Source organism: Cupressus sempervirens, chromosome 4, assembly GCF_028749045.1.
Source record: "Cupressus sempervirens isolate cs-2001-9-10 chromosome 4, ASM2874904v1, whole genome shotgun sequence".
NCBI lineage: Eukaryota > Viridiplantae > Streptophyta > Pinopsida > Cupressales > Cupressaceae > Cupressus > Cupressus sempervirens.
In genome coordinates this window covers 21,978,981-21,992,650 of record NC_143121.1, presented here as the reverse complement: position 1 = coordinate 21,992,650, position 13,670 = coordinate 21,978,981, and positions in this window count along the sequence as shown.

Genomic DNA, 13,670 nt, shown 5'->3' with positions numbered 1-13,670 from the left:
TTTGAAGATGGAGCTCCAAAATTAATTTCCATTTCTCCAATACAAAGAGGTCACACACATTAATTGCCCTTATGTTTGGCTTGGGCATTAACTATCCATAAATCATAGGGATTAACACTTTCCAAGGCAATAGTTGACATTGGACCAAGAGAAAGGATTGGTCTACCATTTGTTGCTATATCACTAGTTAAGTCTTTGGATGGACTTTGAATTTCACCACCATTTTCTTATGATCATTATGAAAAGATGAAGATAGGAAAGCAAGTTGTGAAAAGGAAAGCAGAGGAGGAATGACTCAAATCTCTAGAAGGAGATTAATTATATTAATTGTATATTCTATAGTTCAATATCTATAAAACATAATGGATATGATAAGTGTCATGCTTTAAAAAGAATATTTCAGATTAAAAATTAAATAGATTTTAGTTTTACATATTGCACTATGGATGCTACTAGCTTAGATATCTTTATACATCAATCTAAAACACATTGAGAGATATCAATCTCAAGGTGCCTATTGATGAGCCCATTTGTCGTTGCACCAAAAGTCATAACTGTTAGTGAACATGGAACACCACATGATTAACCACCTGTGGGTAGGGGAGCGCGTTGCATCACCCAACAATATCCCCCTTGACGCGCATACCAGGTGCTTACGCGGGTCGGGAAGGCACCGGGGAGATTTGAACCCATGACCAAGCCAAAACTAGGCTCTGATACCAATTGTAGAGCCCATTTGCCGTTGCACCAAAAGTCATAACCATTAGTGAACATGGAACACCACATAATTAACCACCTATGGGCAGGGGAGCGCATCGCATCACCCAACACCTATCTATTCTCAATAACTCTTTATTGAAATAGGTGCCTCGAGATTGATATATCTCGGTGTGTTTTAGATAGATGTATAAAGATATTAAATATTTAGTTATTAACTTATCTCTTGCATTAATAAATATTAAATTATTTATATGCAACTAAGAGTTTAATTAGACATAAAGAATCACTAATATTACTAACATTCACTTTAACTAAATGAATAATATTTATTTAAATTTTTAGAAATTAATAAATAGTTTTTAAAATTTTACTTTTAACTAACTAATTAATTTTTAATATTTTTGCATGTCTTTGATCTCTCAAACCATGCAACCATACTATACTTATTTTTTGTATTTTTAACATATTTATTTTCACGTGCAACCCTACTACACTTAGCTTTCTATTTTAGCATATTTATTTTCACATGGATGTAACATACTATACTTAGCTTTCTATTTTTACCATATTTATTTTCACATGCATGTAACCATACTATACTTAGCTTTCTATTTTTAGCATATTTATTTTCACATGCATGTAACCATATTATAATTAGCTTTCTATTTTTAGCATATTTGTTTTCACATGCATGTAACCTTACTATACTTAGTTTCTATTTTTAGCATGTTTGTTTTTTCTTGCATACATAAGTTTAGTTACAACATATTTTCCTCTCAATTAATCTTTTTTCTTTTTCCAATAAATTTTGCAATTAAATTATTTGAGATATAAGAATAATATTTATCTATATTTAAAAAATTCATGATAGTCACGTAGTTCTAATGAAAAATTTAAAGTTGAAACGCTAACTGTTCAATTTATTATTTTTTTCCAATTACCAATAATCAAAATTTTCATTATATTAGAAAAGGGTTTATAAGAATATAGTCACAATGATTTTCTACAATTTTTCTATAATTTTTCTCAATCAAGTTTTATTGATTAATAAATTTTCGATTTCAAAATCTACAATATAATTCTTTATTCAAAAATCAATACAATAAATTAATAAGCAATTTGCAAACACCTAGGAAGACACAAAGTAGACAAATCTTTAAATAAAATTCTACTATGGGTTTTCAAACCCTACCTCAAAGCCAAAACTAAAATCTAAGACAATCTATGAATGCATGCAAATCCAAACCCTCTAAAAATTTCAACAATTCTTTTGATCCAATTCTAAATTTTTCTTCCCAAAACCTGTGTATCTAGAAATGAACTCTAATTTCTTTTTAAATGAGTTTTCCCCCCAAATCAAGATTTTCATCATGCTATCGTGTGAAAACCCTTTAGCTTTAATTACTATATTTTAATTTTCTTACACACTTTACGCAATTTATTAAAATAATATTTATTAAATTAAAACTTTCTCTTGCTTATTAAATCATGTGACATTTTTAATATAATATTTTTAAAATTAACTAATAATATTATTTAGAGTTCATTAAAAATAAAACTCTTGAATAAATTATTAATAAATTAAATAAATATAAATATGCCTAAATTATAATTTTAATCAAATCTTTTAAATTTAATTCTTTCATGCACATTTAAGGAACTTTTTAATTAAAATATTCTTTTATATTTTCTTTTCATCCACTTATTAATGAGTGCAAGCACTAACTAAAGCATAGTTTATTATTTAAATCATTAATAATAATCAAAGCTCATTGTTTAAATGCAACTCTAATTTAACTATTATTAAATAAATAATTATAATAAAGGAATATTAAATCTTTAATAGTTTAGTATTTTAATTATCACTTTTTGTCCAACTTCTTAAATTAAATCTTTTAAACTAAAATACATATTTAATTAATTAATAATTAATTAAATATCATCATATTCTAATTTCTCTTTAACCAATTTAATAAATTTTTACTTTTAAATTAAAGCACATATTTAATTAGCTTTTTTTAATTAATTAATTGTTCTTATGCTTTAATATTTTCTTTTTAATCAAATAATATTTAATAATTCTCAATATTATATTATTAACTGAAATATTATAATTAAATCATTAAGCAAATAAATCACAATGAAACCCACATAAAAGCAACATTACCAAAACAGACCGAAGCTCAAAATCAAACAACACACACAAAGATAAACTCATGAGTTTTAAAAAGGGTAGAAAGTCAGTTATGAGCCCTCCTTCCAAGACAAGTATTTAGGCTATGGTTGGGATTGGACCTTAACATTATCTCCTCATTCTTACCATTGAGTTATTGTGATACGACACACTCATTCTAGCAATTCAGAGAAGTTGATGCCCAGTACCTACATCTTGCATAAAATACGAGCATGTACATGTATATAAATATATCTAAAGTAAACACGCAATGGAAGAGAGTGGTACATTGTGTAGATCCTAACTAGTAGGTAACTACAAATCCCTCCCTTAACCACATCAAACATGACAAATAGAAAGATAAAATAAACATATGCATCATAGACATGCAAGTATGGGGTAAGTATCATAATAATTATAAGTCAGACATCAAATGCTTCGATAAAATAATGCATCATTACGAATATGAAGTAATCCTCATTAAAGCATCATTTAACATTGCTTTAAAAGAAATCACATTTATAAACTATGAATTATTAAAGCATCATTAATGCACTAATAACCATAATCATTAAACAACACATGAAAAATAGTCAACTAAGTAATCATCGTTGATATATCCCTAGTTCAAGTTATGAAATAATATCCTTGAAACTAACACATGCATGAAATAGGCATAAAAGAGTTTGGAAAATATAATTGAAAAGAAAACCATCTCTATGTATAGGTGCATATGTCTCCTCATATCATATGCCTTCTTGCTATAAGTATCTCTTATATATACAAGTCTAGCCTTATTTCTCACAACTTTTCCTTGCTTATTCATCTTATTTCTAAATACCCATTTGGTTCCTCACATTCTTATCTTTATGTTTAGCAACTAACTTCTATGTATCATTTTTCACAATCTAATCTAATTCTTCCTTCATCGCTTGAATCCAATGATCATCTTTGCATGCTTCATCTGTGCTCTTAGGCCCAACTTGAGAAAATAAACATATCTCTTTATTAACTGTATTTCTTGTCATCACTCCTTTTTATTTTCTTCCAATTATCTTCTCTAGAGGGAGATTCTTTGATATGTTGTTTCTAGGTGTTGTCAATTCAACTCTCTCTTCTTCTCCAGGCTCAGATTTATAATATTTAGTCTGATTCTCATTCTACAAATCATTTTTAGTCTTAATGATAACTTCCACATTTTCATGGTTAGCCTTTGGATCAAAAATACTTACCAAAGCTATCTCTTCTGTCACTTCCTCTTTCTTAATCAATTCAGGATTATTATCTTTATCATCACATTCATTCAAGAATCTATGCATAATTTCTTTAAATTCTTCATAATCATTAGAAAGAGAATTCTTTCTAGATTTTCTTACTCTAGTAGGACATCTAGACGAAAAAAGACCAAACTCTTTACATGTAGCTCTCTTTTCATAAGTATTTCAATACCTTCTTTGATCTTTATGTCTTCTTCAAATCTAGATCTATCTTTACTTGTGCCTCTATTATTTTGTATGTAAATAAAGGATTCTGGACCAGGAAACTCAATGCTCAATTCTTTACATATTTCTATTGTCTCACCAAGAAGCTCCATCTTCCAAAATTTCCTCCATCAGACTTAGGGCTATCCTTTATAAAATGACTCACCAATGATCTCCCAAATATTTTAAGCTTTCTCTTTAAGGACTTAATTCTCTAATACCAATTGTTAGAATATATAGTCTAATGATATAACTAAGAGGGTGGGGGGGGGGTGAATCAGTTATCCAACTAAGAAAATTGTGCACCTACCTTCCATTTGCACCGTGAGCAAGAAAATTACACGCCTCCCTTTCATTTGCATCGTGCACATGAAAATCGCATGCTTCCCATCCATGCCCCGTGGCACCAAAAAACCATGCTTATCCGGCGCCATGCGCCACGCTCCGAAAATGCACACTGCATCTCTGCAATTGCGCGCACACACACCCCTCCACACATTTTTATTTCTTTATTTTATTTATTTAAATAATAATAATAATAATAATTTAAAAAATAAAAAGTAAAAAATAAAAAAATAAAAATAAAAAATATATATTTAAAAAATACCCAAAGGGGACCCTTTTTTTTTTTTTGCTATATCCTTATTTTGGTTTAGTAGTTTTTAAGTCTTATCTTTGGACTAATAAACATTTTTCTCATTATGTGCAGGTGATCAAATGACATCTACATCTAGAGTAGCACCCAAGCCTGTAGTCTTCAAGTTCCAAGGCGTACCATCCAAATCAAGATTTCACGATGATTATGCTAAGATCTGTGATACTGACCTGGGACACACTAGCTTAGGAAAATTCTTGAAAACATGTAATAAACCAACTGAGAGATAAAATTTGGTTTCATCCTTGATACGTTCTGGGTTCATGAATGCAGCATCACATCCCATATCAGTGCAATCAGCAGAACTAGTAATGACATTGGCGCAACATTTTTTTCCTGATGAGAGAGTGGTAAAATGTATTATAGGAGAAGTGGTCCTTGATCTTTGACCTGACAACATTGAGAGGGTCTTCCATCTCTCGAGAGTGGATCAATTCATTAGGCTCTCCTACGAATTAGCAAATAGATGGTATAGGGAACATATGAAGTAGGTGACAGATGTTATACAGTCATCTTATCTCATCGAGAGAACTCCTCAAGGAAGGATAACAGGAAAAGTGGATATGACTTGGAGATATATGAATTAAGATATTGGTTAGTCCATCATCCTTTTGAGCAGAGTCATGGGTTTATCTGCAACAAGCCACCTCAGTACCTTCATGATCAACTTTATTGAGACCATCCAAACATAAAAGATACCATTGGACTGGGCCACCACAATAAGTGAAAACTTGTATGAGAAATTGAGGACAATGAAGGACAAGAAGAAGTTTTATATGATGTCTTAGATAGTATACTTGCTTGCAGTAAGGGTAACAGATTATCCCAAATTTTATAGAAAGGGCAACATGTAGGATCCCAATGCCTGGCCTTACATAGTCTACCCTAACTTGGTGAAGAAGAAACTATCCGCTCAAAGAAAGGAATATAGAATCGTGAATGATGAGTTCATTTTTGTGATCATTCAATTCATTGAAGGAGATTATGGAAAGAGGCTATCTGATGAAGCAAAAGCACAGGTAACAACTCTCAAGGCCTATTTCATTAAATTTAAGATGTTTACATAGTTGTAGGTAGGTGGTGTCCCTATCAACCAAAAGAAACTCCCCAGATATCCGAGTGACAAGTTGGTGCTATTGGAGATTTCCCGAGAGATTTAATCTACATATGAAAGGGTGAAGAGACAAAGAAGACCTTGTTGGACATGGCCTCTTGTCATTGGACCATACCAAGTGAAATGGAAGAAAGACATTTTGACTTTCGAATGGGAATGGGAGAATTATCCCCTTGAGGAGTACAATTCCCCTAGGATACATTTTGATAATGTCAGGAAAGTAGAGAGTATGGCTGGAAAAGAGTTTCATCATGAAGATGCTATTGAAGATCATTGGATGAACGCAACAAATGACTACGATATTCGCATACAGGATTATTGTAGGATGACTTTGTATCTGGAAGAGAAGACCCTCAATCTAAATATTCCAGAGGAAATAAGGAAACAAGATTCTAAGGAGCTATTGGACCCCCTATTCAACTTAGAAAAAATCAAAGAAAGACCCATTATGAATGCAGAATTTGACAGGAAGGAGGGCGATGATATTGATCATCGGGCAAGACATGTGGTTAGAATGACAAAGGAATGGATCAAGTAGCCTTTTCCACTTGATCCCATACCTAACATTGTAGTCTTCCATGTTCAAGCCCACCCTAAGAAAGGTAGAGGAAGGAAAGTTACAATTCCTATTTTGTCTCTCCAATCTCCCATCAGGCCAGAGATAGTATACCAACTTGACGGCTCAGTTGGATACTATCATCCTCTAGAGAGGACAAGAAAGAATAAAAGGAAGAGGACTTCCCTAGAAAGAATTCAAGTAGAATAGGGTGAAGTGCAAGCACCTTCCCATCAGAAACGAGAAAAGGTAAAAGTATTTGAGGATATCAGAGCTTCTCAAGTCTAGGATAATCCTCCACTACCTCCCTTTGTTCCTACCCAATCAAAAAAGGAAGAGGGTCAAAAAGTTTCTATCCCTCCAACGCAACAAGAAAAAGCTTCCCCTTCTGCCTCTATAAAATGAAAGAAGATTAAGATATGAAAGAAGAAAAGGCAAAGGATGACTAAGAGAATGGTGCCTTTTCCTTCTATTCTTGAAACAATCCAAAAGAAGAAGAAGAGGAAGAAGTGCCCATACAAAGAAGAACCCAGCTAGCTAGAGCCATGGAGGAAGAAAGGAGAAGGAGTACCTCGAGCATATCACCATCCACTCAGGAAATACCCTTACAAATTTATTCTTTAGAAGATGAAGTGCAACAGTGGGTAGATGAGCAAAGGGAAGAAGGCGATGATGTATTTAAAATGTTCAATTTTGACTTCATGCTTGCGGGAATGACGTTAATTGATGGCAAGATTAGGCATACTCCTATGAGCCAATCTCAATAGGAAGGTTGGATGCAAATACCACCAGGCACACAAGGTCTCGATCCTACTGACCTGTCTTCACCACAAGTTATGGTGGTAGATAAAGGTTTGGTTACTCCTCCACTTCCAAGATTAGAAGAACAAGTTTGGAAGGAACTGCCCCAAGAGGAGCAACTAGAACAAAGGGCAACCGATGAAGTGATAGAGGAGGGGCAAATACTCAAATATTCTCAATCACCTCCCCAAGACACTGAGGTGTAAGCTGTCGGATCCACTAAGACCAAGAAAATAGAAGGAGAGCCCTCAAAGATAGAAACAACTCTGAGGAGGAGTGATAAGGGGAAGAAAGTTCCAGAACATACTCCCTCATCTTCAATAAGAAGACCTCCGACTAAACACACTCTAAGGTGGCTGCAAAAGGAAGTAATAAGAAGCTCCAGACCCCAATTCCAAGCCTAAGAGGAAGACATTTATGAGATTGCAGAAATTTTGAATAAACCCAAGTCCCCAGCATGTGAGGCAATACCATTGGCACTTGTTACAAGTACATGGAATAACCTAGAGTTGTTTGCATAGGTAGTTGTTCCTCTTGGAGATACAGATGTAGAAAGTCTTGGTCTCAAGGATTATAAATTGAAAAATGTCATATTGGGAAAACCCACATGGGATGCGTCCTGATTAATGGTGACCATGGGAATTAAGAAAATCATGATTAACATGGGGGAGGATGAGATGGAAATCCAAGCACTTTGAAGGCAAGTTGAGATCTTAAAGGGATATTTGGCCAAATTCATTGGTCCTTTTGATCCTGAGCACCCTTAGGAGACCTTGAATACTATTCTTAGAGAAGGGGGAGCAGTCCATATGGATCCATTTTTGAGAGCCTGTCAGCAATGACGGGAGAGTTTTGAGGAAAAAGGAGTCATGATTAGCATAGAAAACCTAAAGATGCTACATGCTACACAAGAAAATGTGAATAAAATGGTGGCAATTTTGAAGCATGACTTCAACATTATTGATAAAGTACGAGCCTGGAGCAAAGATTTACAAACTCTACAAGCCATAAAGGGACAAAGGTAACAATTTTTTATTGATGTATATATGAGAGATGAATTAGATATGATTCATGACTGGATAGAAAAGATAGTAGATAGCAATAAGGTAATGGAAACATCACATGATGAAGTTCATTAGCTCAACTATCAGGCCGGAGAGCAAATTTTGGAAGCAGAGAGGCACTATAGTGATGCTTGTTTGGATATTTTTTAAGATAAGGACCACAAGAGATTGCTACCTGTAGATACAGTAGTGGAGAATTTTAAGAAGATTTTTATGGAAGTTGATGATGAGGAGGAAATTTGACAGGCCTTCAAAACCAAGGAAGCATTGTTAGAATTAGATAACAAACTTGGGGATTTTGTGGATACCCGAATTGAGGTAGACAATTAGAGACAAAAGGTCAAGGAAAAATATGAGGCTTTGGATTTTTTGGATGTGTCCAAAATCACTGATATTATCAAGAAATTCAAGGGAAAACATCCAAACATACCTTCGAGATGAAGAAGAACAAAACCCAGATGCTAGAATTTCAGTTTTGACACTTAGTGAAATTTTGAGATTTTGACCCTGTCAAGGCTCGCAGCTCCGTAGCTACGCAGTTTTGTAGGTCCATAGCTTCATAGGTACATAGGTCCACATCTTTTCAAGTATGTAGGTCCGTAGCTTTGCAGCTCTGCAATTCCAGAAGTGCTCCGACAGTTAACTGCTAGTTCCAAAAATAGAGCCTTTCATGCATCGAAAACACATTCTGACAGCAGTTTAACTCTGACTAACACCCTGTGAAGGATCAACTTCTAATTTTGGCATCTCCAAATAGTTCCACTTCAACTTAAAGCTTTTGCATGCTTTTCTCTCATTATTTCTTCTTTTTTTTTTTTACATGTAATGGCTCATGTATCTGATTAATAAATATAAAATTCGTGTCACACCATCATTGGAAATTGGCATCGACATTTTACTTTCATTAGAAGAATACAGTTCGACATCTAATATTTTTCTGCATTATTTTGCATAACATCTTTACATTTTTTACAAAGTAAATTGGGTAGTGAGGTGAAGGATTTTTTAACAACATTGAATGCGTTGCATTGTTAGTCCCAGGGAACTAATGTTCTGGTGGCACCTGTCTATTAATTTATAATCTAAAAAAAATTCAAATCTCTAATGTTTAAAAGGATCTATTTTTAAAATCAATTTTTATGTGTTAATTTCTTTTATCTGATTGGATGAGTCTTTTTTCCCAGGGGTTTAACTATTTTTTAAATTTAGAAACATAATAGAAATTTAGATCTTTCCAGAACATTCCATTTTTCACTTTATCAATTGAAAAAAAAAACATAAAAATTAAATAGTGGTGGTGACCGACTACAATTAGGGGAAACTATGTAAAGGGTTTAGTCTGCTAGCGAATTCACAACGGGGTTTGATTACTGTCAAAAATCTAAGGAAAAATTTTGCAATTTTAGGGTTAAATCTTTGACAGATTCAAAAATAGAAGCGATGGTGTAGGAAGGAGATTTAGACAGCTATGGAGCTTTGAATAAGCATGAATTTTGTGTTCTGATATTTTGCCTTAGCCCTTCCAAAAAATGACAATTTTTCTTTTTCCCTTCTCTAGAATTTTCTGGTACATGGCCTGGAAGCTTCTTGAGAAGAACTCAGATGTATTTATATGCATCGAAGGCATTGCTTCAGCTTGTTGAGATTCTAAGAACCAAAGTTAGTCTCCGGGGAACCACCACATTATGTATTGTAGACAGTGGCCAAACTTTCATCTTAAAGAAAGAGGAGGATTAAATCTAAGATGAACATGCTGAATCTCGTCAGAATTGTCTTCTCTCACTTAACACTAGTTGTTTCAGTCATCACCACCATTCAGCACTGACACTGTCATAGACATTTCATGCTTCTTGATAGTCCATTACAATAAGGCCCTAGATTTCTTGCTTCTTCCTCCTCATTTCCCTTATCCCAGATGTGTTTTCATTCTCCTCGAATGACTTGGTCTGTGATTTAATAGAAAGGATTTCCAGTTCTTTATTTATTACTAGATCTAGTTGCTTGATCTTCTATGTTATTATTTTTGCGCCATTATTTTCATTCCTAGTTTGTTGGGGCTCCACCACCCTTTGGCGCCCTCCAAATTCATTTTACTAATTGAAAATAGATGTGGTTGAGTGGTGGGTGTGGAGCCTTTCTCGGCTCCAGTCCTTGGCTTGGCCGTCTCCAAAGTCCCCACTGACTGTGAACTGAACCATTGAACTTTTATTTCCAAATTTAATTCTTTTTATTTAATTAATTTCTCAATTAATTAAATACAATTAAATATTAAAGTGTCATAATAATTTTTCATTAAATTAAATCATTAATTTAATCTTTTAATTTGACTTAATTACTAGAAAATACACCAAAGACTCATAAAACAACATACAAAAACCCATCATAGAAAAACACATAAAAAATCAAAGTAAATGGTTATAATCATGAATTAATGCCATTCGACCCATTCGGAGGGTACTCGACTTAGATACTTGTCCTAATTATCAATTAGAACAAATGGCTTACAGGTTTAGGATTTGGACTCAAGAATTTAACTCCCAACTCTTACCATTGAGATAATGTGATAGGGTATGCTCATCCTGGCAATTCAGGGAAGTCAATACCTGGTACTTGCAACTTGCATAAAATTCATGCATGTACAGACACAATATTCTAAGCTAAACAGGAAATCGTAGGAAGTGGTGCATCATGTAGATCTCGACTAGCAGGTGACTACAACTCCCTTCCTTAACCACGTCAAAAATGCCACACATAAAGAAAAAAAACATGCACACCATACACATGCAATATGCGGTAAGTATCCATAAGAAAACAGATATGATAATAAACCATCTAATTGATCATCATCAATAACTAAAAACACTAAATAATCATCATGCATACATGAAATATAGAGCACCAAGTAATCTCATCATTTAATTGTTGAAATCAAATTTGTGTCACATCATGACTGGAAATTGGCATCAACATTTTACTTTCATCAGTTCGACATCTCCTAATTTTTTCCTTTATAGTGCATAACATCATTACGTTTTTTACAAAGTAAATTGGGTAGTGAGGCAAAGGATTTTTTAACAACATTGAATGAGTTGCATTGTTAGTCCTAGGGAACTAATGTTCCCGGTGGCACCTGTCTATTAATTTATAATCTAAAAACATTTCAAATCTCTAATCTTTAAAAGGATCTATTTTTAAAATCTATTTTTATGTGTTAATTTCTTTTATCTGATTGGATGAGTCTTTTTTCCCAGGGGTTTCACCTATTTTTAAAATTTAGAAAAATAATAGAAATTCATATCTCTCTAGAACATTCCATTTTTCACTTTATCAATTGAAAAAAAAACATAAAAATTAAACAATGGCGGTGACCAACTACAATTAGGGGAAACTGTGTAAAGGGCTTCGTTTGCTGGTGGATCCTCAACGGGGTTTGATTACTATAGAAAGTCTGAGGAAAATTTTTGCAATTTCAGGAGTGGAATCTTTGAAAAATTCGATAATAGAAGCGATGGTGCAGGAAAGAGATTTAGATGGCTACAGAGCTCTAAGTGAGCATGAATTTTGCATTCTGATGGTTGGCCTTAGCCCTTCCAAAAAATGACAATTTTTCTTTTTCCCTTCTCTAGAATTTTTTGGTATGTGGTTTGAAAGCTTCTTGAGAAGAACTCAGATGTATTCATATGCATCGAAGGCATTGCTTCGGTTGGTTGAGATTCTAAGAACCAAAGTTAGTCTCAGGGGAACCACCACATTATGTACTGTAGACGGTGGCCAAACTTTCATCTCAAAGAAAGAGGAGGATTAAATCTAAGATGAACATGCTGAATCTCACCAAAATTGTCTTCTCTCACTTAACACCGGTTGTTTCAGTCATCACCACCATTCAGCACCGACACCGTCACAGACATTTCACGCTCCCTGATAGTCCATTACAATAAGGCCCTAGATTTCTTGCTTCTTCCTCCTCATTTCCCTTATCCCAGATGTGTTGTCTTTCTCCTCGAATGACTTTGTCTATGATTGAATAGAAAGGATTTCCAGTTGTTTATTCATCAATAGATCTAGTTGCTTGATCTTCTATGTTATTATTTTTGGGCCATTATTTTCATGCTCAGTTTGTTGGGGCTCCACCACCCTTTGGCACCCTCCAAAATCATTTTACTAACTAAAAATAGATGTGGCTGAATGGTGGGTGTGGAGCCTTTCTCGCCTTTGATTCTTGGCCTAGCCATCTCCAAAGTCCCCACTGACTATGAACTGAACCATTGGACAAACATCACCGATAATTGACCACCTGTAAGGGGATTGGAGGCATCTATTACTCTCTAGTATCTTCCCCTTTCAAACATTTAATAATGAAAACTCTATGTTTGGTTTCTTGTCACTTTGTTTTAATTCAAATATTTTTGCACACATTACGAGAAGTCATCATTCATCTTTATGTGATATTCAACACTATCTTTCATCTTTTTGGGAGAATGCCTTATTCATTTTCAAAATTAATTGTGTTTTGTGGACTAGTGATTAGCACTTCCACCAATAGAAGGTGCGAGGGATGTGGTCATATGTATTTAATTGAAATTTTAAATAGATAAAGCTAGGATAAGAAATGTGGTTTCAACACAAATGAAGACAAATCTTTGTTTACTCGGCAAAATAGTAGATGATAAATAGTTTTCTTAATTCTTATTTTACAAACATGTATAATATTTGAAAGAGCATTGTATGCAACAAAATTAAGTGTGAAAAATTTGATTGTACAATGTTGTTGTATGATATAACTTGTTGATTCACCAACAAGTTTTAGGAGTGCAATTCTGTGGAGTTTTAAACTAAATGTTGTGTATGTGGGAACCAAAATGACTTCCTTCCTCTTTATAAAGAGGAGCCTCAAGGTGAAATATTGGATTGTATGGCCACCAGTGAATTATCAATACACTCACACTTGACAAATTATTTTTAGGACCTATTGGAGCTAAGAAATGACAAACAACAAAAATCATTCTTTCAAAAATATAATTAATTTTAGAATATTAATTTCAAAAATGATTTGTATTTATATAAATTAAATTTCCTTTTTTATATAGATATATCTATTTAAAAAAT